Source organism: Pinus tabuliformis, chromosome 4_1, assembly GCF_031772625.1.
Source record: "Pinus tabuliformis cultivar Carrire ecotype Pingquan chromosome 4_1, CPIR1, whole genome shotgun sequence".
NCBI lineage: Eukaryota > Viridiplantae > Streptophyta > Pinopsida > Pinales > Pinaceae > Pinus > Pinus tabuliformis.
This window is the reverse complement of record NC_142303.1, coordinates 499,530,036-499,537,546: the sequence shown is the minus strand read 5'-3', so window position 1 is coordinate 499,537,546 and position 7,511 is coordinate 499,530,036. Positions and strand designations below refer to the sequence as shown.

At 34.5% G+C, this 7,511-nt stretch overlaps 1 non-coding gene and 1 pseudogene across 1 annotated transcript; one reads left to right on the top strand and one right to left on the bottom strand.

Annotated features, from left to right (window-relative positions):
- Positions 1-547: 547 nt before the first annotated feature.
- On the bottom strand, positions 548-621 carry TRNAW-CCA (transfer RNA tryptophan (anticodon CCA)). Its single transcript has one exon. It is a non-coding gene; the product is annotated as a tRNA-Trp (tRNA).
- A 2,439-nt stretch (positions 622-3,060) lies between these two features.
- On the top strand, positions 3,061-7,151 carry LOC149176711 (uncharacterized; annotated as a pseudogene).
- Positions 7,152-7,511: the final 360 nt, after the last annotated feature.

Here is a 7,511-nt window from a genome sequence, read left to right as displayed (position 1 = left end):
AATTTAGGTAATTGTCTCATGAAGATATGTATAAACCATATTTCATTCAGTCCTTCCACGCCTACTATAACTATAATTAGTTATTTCGGTTTATTATTGGCTTCTATCATTTTCACCCTAGTCCTATTCATTAGTTCGAGCAAGATACAACTTATTCAAAATGAAGGAAGGGGAAACCCTCTCAGTTCACTATTTAAATTTCAATAATTTTGTTTATTCCCTCTATATAAATTTCTGATCATTGAGATTCATAGCAAATTAAGGGTACTATCCAGTATAGCTATTATCCCTACTTATTCCTTTGAATAGAAATGATTGAGGCTTTGCCATCCGGAATTGTGTTAGGTCTAATTCCTATAACTTTGGCCGGATTATTCGTAACTGCATATTCACAATACCGACGTGGTGATCAATTGGATATTTGATCCTGGAATATCCTCCAATTTCATTAGCCTCCTACTTTTCCTAGGAGGTCAGATTCCATTGCTCGTTCCAGTTGGAATGAATTATCGATAATTTTGAGGGTTGGATTTGATAGGAACAGAATCACGCTCTGTAGGATTTGAACCTACGACATCAGGTTTTGGAGACCTACGTTCTACCGAACTGAACTAAGAGCGCTTTCTTTAATATTCGAAGATGAAGGAAAAATACCTTTTGTTGATACTCTTAGAGAAAAACACTTTCGCATCTGATACGATTCAATTATTTGATGTTCCCGTCGAATCGATATCAAATGATCTTTCATTCCTTTCTTTCCATAGAAAAGAAGGGAAAGGTAGGGATGACAGGATTTGAACCTGCGACATTTTGTACCCAAAGCAAACACGCTACCAAGTTGCGCTACATCCCTTCTAATCATTAGACAATGTTATTTTAATTTTATTTTATAGAATTCGAAATATGTTTCCCACATTTTTCCACCTTCATTTCTCTTCGGTCTCATGAGTGAAAAGACTTTATACATGTAAGGTCTATTATCTAGAATATCACTATTAATTATGGTGATGAAACATCTTTTTCCTTTTCTATAAATAGGACCACAGCCCGGATCACATTATATATATATTCATCAGTTCCGAGCTTTCTCTAGGATTCATAACTATACTATTGATACGGTTGAATCACTTACACATTATGATCAATAAGGAGAATTTACAATGCAAGATCTAAAGACCTACCTTTCCACAGCGCCTGTGTTAGCTATTTTATGCGTCAGTTTTTTAGCCGCCCTATTGATAGAAATCAATCGTTTTTTTCCAGATGCTCTTTTTCTTTCTCTTTCCTTTTTTTAATTTTTTTATTAAAGCCAAGGGAAAAAAGATTGTGCTAGATTGACTTCTCCTACCTCTTGGAGAAATTAGTGCATTCAGCCCCAAAAAGGATCTAAGTTTAGGACTGGAAGGGGGTAGAATTCAAGTAGAAATATCGATCTAAAGATTCTTTCCACATTCAATTTTGTAAGTAAAACTGAAAACTCACTCCTGATCAATCATTTTTTTACTTTCAAATGTTTCACCGTAGGATCTCCGGCTATCAACTTCTATCCCTTTTTCCCTTTTTATTTTTGAGGTCGAAAAGCAAAACCAATATTCAGAGTAAGTTTATGGCCAAGAGCGGAGATATAAGAGTAACAATTACTTTGGAGTGCACTAGTTGTACCCAAGATAGTGTTTATAAAAGATTCCCGGGGATTTCTAGATATACGACTCGGAAAAATCGACGCAATACACCTATTCGATTGGAATCAAATAAATTTTGTCCCTATTGTTACAAGCATACCATTCATGGAGAGATAAAAAAAAGAGATTAAACGTGCTACCCATGCATAGGAATAAATCACAGATATAAAAAGAAATGGTATTTCAACAAGATCTTCAACGGAACAATATTTTAAAAAGATTTGGAATAAATATTATTCAAAAGGTTCATGAAACAAACTATGGATAAACCCAAGCAATCTTTTCGTAGACATTTGAAACCAATTCGCAGACGTTTTAAACCAATTCGTAGATATTTGAAACCAATTCGTAGACATTTGTCACCTATTAGGTCGGGAGATCGGATCAATTATAAAAATATGACCATAATTAGTCGATTTATTAGTGAGCAAGGGAAAATATTATCCGGCCAAGTGAATAGATTAACTTCAAAACAACAACGTCTAATGACTAACGCTATTAAACGAGCTCGTATTCTATCTTTGTTACCTTTTCTTTATAATGAAAACTAATTTGATCCATGGGAAATAAGCCTACTCCTTAATCAAATCGGAGCTGGAATATATGTTCGATAAAGATGCAGATCTTGAGTCTATTGTTGAAAAAGTCAACAGGATTTCATTTTTGGAAAAGAATTGGATTGAATTTTTTTCGTTCATTTCCAATCCAATATGAAAAGAACTTTTCAATATTTCGACCTTCCCGGAGGGAATTCTCCGGGAGAATCTGTTCTATCCATTCCATCTTTACCTATTTATTTCATCTATACCTAACCTATTTCATCATACGATAAGTTGTTAAAGATGGTGGAAAAGCAATTACTATCTAATACAGCTATTTGTGCAAGTGTTTTACGATTTGGAAGCAACTGCCTCTTGTACAAATATTGGATGAATCTATTATAAGAAACCCCATTGGCACGAGCTGCTGCATTGATCCGAGTAATCCACAAACGACGAAGATCTCTCTTGCGTTTACCTCTATCTCGGTGGGCGGAAACTAAGGCTCTAGCTTTCCGTTGGTTAGCAGTTCGAAAAAGTTTCGAATGGGCCCCTCGAGAGCCTGATACAAATGAAAGAATTTTTTTCCGACGTTTTCGAGCTATATATCCACGTTTCACTCTGGTCATTGAAGTTTACTCTCATGAATCGCTAATATTTTTCTTGGTTAGTCATTTGTTTTGTTTGGTCCATTGAGAATAACACTGATTCTTCTTATTTAGAAAATAAAAGTTCCAATGGCTTTTGCTACTGCAACCTTCCCAACCATAATTCCCTTTGGATAGGCATCTTCCTGGTAGGCAAGGACTGGGACCTTGTACTGAGAATGAAAAAAAATCATGGGTTTCATCGTTTCTATGGTTCTTTCTCCAACGGTAAGGTCCTCTCTATACGCCGGAGCCTTTTATTCATTTCCGAAATATGAGATGAGTATGTTATCGGTAACTATAAACAACTCCCAAACATTCCATTTCCATTGCCATACAATCTTTGCACACCACGCCACTGCACCTCTGGATGTTCCCAGATACATCAACTGCCTCTCCCCGTAAGATTTTATTCAGCCGCATCTTTCATTCTTCTTAAAAATTTCCATATTTTACCTATGAAAAGATAAATGAAAATTTAGAAGCAACATGCGAAGGAAGGAATTGAATAACACCATGAAACAATTGAAATAACATATCCCAATAAGGATATAAATTAAAATTAGGTTGATTGGAAATGTATGAAATATAAAAATTGGGAATGTATGGAATATAAAAATTAATTAATATTTTTTTCACTTGGTTAAGAATATGTTATCATCTGTTATAGATTTTAAATTCAAGAGGATAGAGTATTTACATTTTGTAAATTATAATAGTTAAATACTGTTTCAAGGGTATGTTGCAACAAAATAATATACTAAATCAATTTAGTATTTAATATTATTGATAATGTAAAATTAAAATTAAATTAAATTATTATAATATTTTTTAAAATTAAAAAATTAATTATATTATTATTAAATAATAAAATAAATTAATATAATATACATATGAAATATCAAACAAGATTTTTAACTATATAGATTTATTTTTATTTTATCAAGTAATTTTTTAATATATAAATATCTTTAGTTATAATATAGTGGGACCAAAACCGTGAGTTATCAAATATCACATGCTAAAAAAACCGTAACCTATTTTATATGACATTTATTTATTAGACATGTTTTGCTAAACAATTTAATTAAAATGATAAAAAAAACATAATTACTTTTAAGATAAATTAAAATTCTTTTTTTATATATTATTATGAATATTTTGAAATATTTAATAGAAATTAAAATTGAAATTTTAAAAACTCTATTTTAAAATAAACACACTTATTTATATAATTATTATTATTCCAAAACTCTACCAAAATCACTACTATTGAAAATTACAAATTCAACTCACTTTTATTTTAATAAAAGTATTTTAACATTTTCAACCATAATCCTTATATATTTCACCGCTTAACATTATACCACGGTTATCAAAAATATAGTAACTGGAATGTTACTCTAGTTATTATTATACCACCCATAATAAAAATCATGAACCTATAAAGGTTGCACTAATTTTATTGAATAAAATAATAAAATACAATAAGACGATAATGGATGGAAAAATGTGAAAGAAATCCATATGGGATGTAATCACATAATAAAAATGATTATAGGAATATGGAATGATTTCGCAAGGTAGTATAACACCAAAGGCACCGCATTCGAAGCATTTTTTTTTGAAATCGAAATTTACGGAATGTGAAGGGTTGTCAAACAAATTCGGCCTAACTTCAGTTCAGTTAATCTCAAATCGATCCCAAGTATCATCTCGCACCCAGCCAGGATCAAAATTGAACACGTCAGAGCCCTTCCAAGGGTCCTGGCAAGTCAGAGAAATAAGAAGAAAATTTTATCAGTCAAAAAAATTTAAAAATTGATTTTTGTCATTTAAAAAAAATTGGAATAATATCTTAAAATTTGTTTAGATAATCTTCGCCAAAATCACATAATCAATCTTCGACAAAAGATTGATTATGTGATTTTGCCGAAGATTATCTAAACAATGTTATGGATCACAGAAGTCTAAATTCCTTAATCTTAAAATTTTTTAAGAAGTGCTGTCAAATTGTCAATTTTTTTTTAAATTTCATTTTTCTTGAAATTAGAATTTTAGGAATGAAAAAATTAGAATTTTAGGAATGTTGAATTTGTAAATTTCTTTTCATGTTAAAACTTAAGTCCCATTTTAGAAACCCCCATTTGAAAAACAACAGTGTCCTTTTGAGTTGTTTTTTCTAATTGTGCATATGATGCAAGTTCTTATTACGCCGTAAGGCGTTTCCCTCTGAAATCAACTCCCCTATCTTCTTACTTGTCATCATGTAAGCCACACGATTATATGTTGGACGATTGCAACAATTTCAGCCGTTGATCGTTGATTCAAAAGGGTTGCCCAAACGGTTTGGGCGTTTCATTTGGCGGATCGAATAGTTTCATCAAGGTAGCTGAACCGGGCTCTCTAGTGCTACATGCGTCCCACTAACCCTGTTGGCGGGCTTTTCTTGTACTGTCTGTGGGTGGAGTTGATTGATCCCAACGCTGTACTGAGCAGGCAACACATTCTCACAAATCCCACATTCTCACAAATCCCGGTGTTCTCAAATCCATCGTTGAGAAAGCGGACATGAGAGAAAGCGATACCGTCCTAGAAATCGGCCCGGGTACTGGAAATCTAACCCTAGAGTTGCTGCAGGCCGCCCACAGAGTCATCGCAGTCGAGATCGATCCCGGATGATCGAAGTAGTTCACAAACGCATAAAGGGGACCGAAATGGCTCAAAGATTGGAGGTGAGTTCCAATTTCCTTTGCATCTTGTTTTTACATTCATTCACCTTATTTACCTCATTAACAATATGTCAATTCCACATGGATTGTGACTCTTCATGCCCACCCCAAGTTTCAAATCCTCAGAGACATGTTTTCCCTTCATGAGCTGTTGCTTCTATGCACCAGTGTAAGCAGCGGCTCAGGCTCCGGCTCCATGTGGATGGGGCAAGGTGTAGGTCTTCTGCCACAATCACTGAGACATATGTTTTCGAATATCTGTTGTCAGCCTGCTATAGTTCGTTGTGATATTCACATAATGGAAATGGGCATGCTTTCTGCATGACCTGACTTCAGTTCATCGTGATAATCCCATAATGGAGAAGGGTGTGCTTGCTACATTTGTAAACTGGAAACATCAACAAAAAAAAAATCCTACATTGACAACAATACTGAAGAAGGTTTATTTTTGAAATACCACATACATTAAAACTTTTTCAAATCTTTGCCAATCTGAAAACTGGGTCTAGGGTGAATTTCTCATGACTATGCGATGAAAACTGGCTATGGGGTGAAGTCCTCATGCTTATGTGATAGCAGCCTTCTTTTCTTCAGTTACTACCTTTCTCCAATCTAATGATGCTTAGAAGTACCTGTGTGCTTTGGGAAGCCATAATCTTGTAACGTACTGCACTTTCTGTCTGGCAATGAAAAATGCCAATTTTGGCAATAAAACACTTCTTCTTTTTGCAAATTTGATGTTGCAGATGGATTCCCTACCCCCTTATGTCCAATTGGGCACCTCAGTATTAAATTTATGCAATTCAAACCTGTAATTCCAAGATTCTGGCAAAATTTCTGCCAGATTTACAAGGAAAATGCACTGGAAAGAGATTTTGTTTACTGCAAGGTTAGCCTAAGCTATGTGCTTTGCAGGTTCCCTTGTGATGTCTTCGTAATTGTCTCTTGCAATTCCTTTTTTGTTCCTTGTGATTGCTGTCTTTGGTGATACCTTATTAATTTTTGGGATTACGATAAATCAAAGTTGCTCTTCTCTAATATGACTATCTCCTTTTTCTTTTCTGTTATGGACAGTTGGTGCGAGGGGACATACTACGAACAGACTTGCCAACTTTTGACATATGTGTAGCCAATATACCTTACCAGATATCATCTCCGCTCATCTTCAAGCTTTTGTCCACCATGCCCAAGTTTCGAAGTGCCACCCTCATGCTTCAGAAGGAATTTGGCCACCGCCTCGTGGCAAAGCCTGGTGATTCCCTTTTCAATCGCCTGGCTGTCAATGTGGATCTTCTGGCCAGTACCAAGCTCCTTATGGATGTGAGCAAGAGGCATTTTACACCATGCCCTAAAGTGGATTCCTCTCTTGTGAGAATCGAACCAAGGGCATGGCCTCTTCCAGTCGACTTGAGTGAATGGAATAGATTCACTCTGATGTGTTTCACCAGAAAGAATAAGACTCTCGGTGCAATCTTCCTGTTCATCAATTTTAATCTTGAAGGCATATATCCCTGCTATTGTTTATTTGCTCCCCAAGATTATCTTCTTTAAAGGCATTTAGAGCATGGATGGCAGCAATTTCTCAACAAACAGTATAGGTACATTTGCATTGTATGAGCAAATGGAGGAATTTTTCCTTTTTAGTTAAAAGGACGAATCATCTTCGGTTTTTCTTTGCAAGCAATACTTTAAGCAGACAGGCGTTTCAATATGAATTAGTTATGTTTTTTTGATCTCTTCATATTTATTTTCTTCAACATGTTTGAAACCTTTTCTTCTGGAAACTATTGTTTTTGCAAATATTTTACCTTGAATCAATTCGTCTCAGCATGCATTCAAGTTAGTTAGAATGGAATCACATAGGTTTCAGCAGTTTAGCCTAGTCGGTTGTCTCATTAGTCAGGACTTATG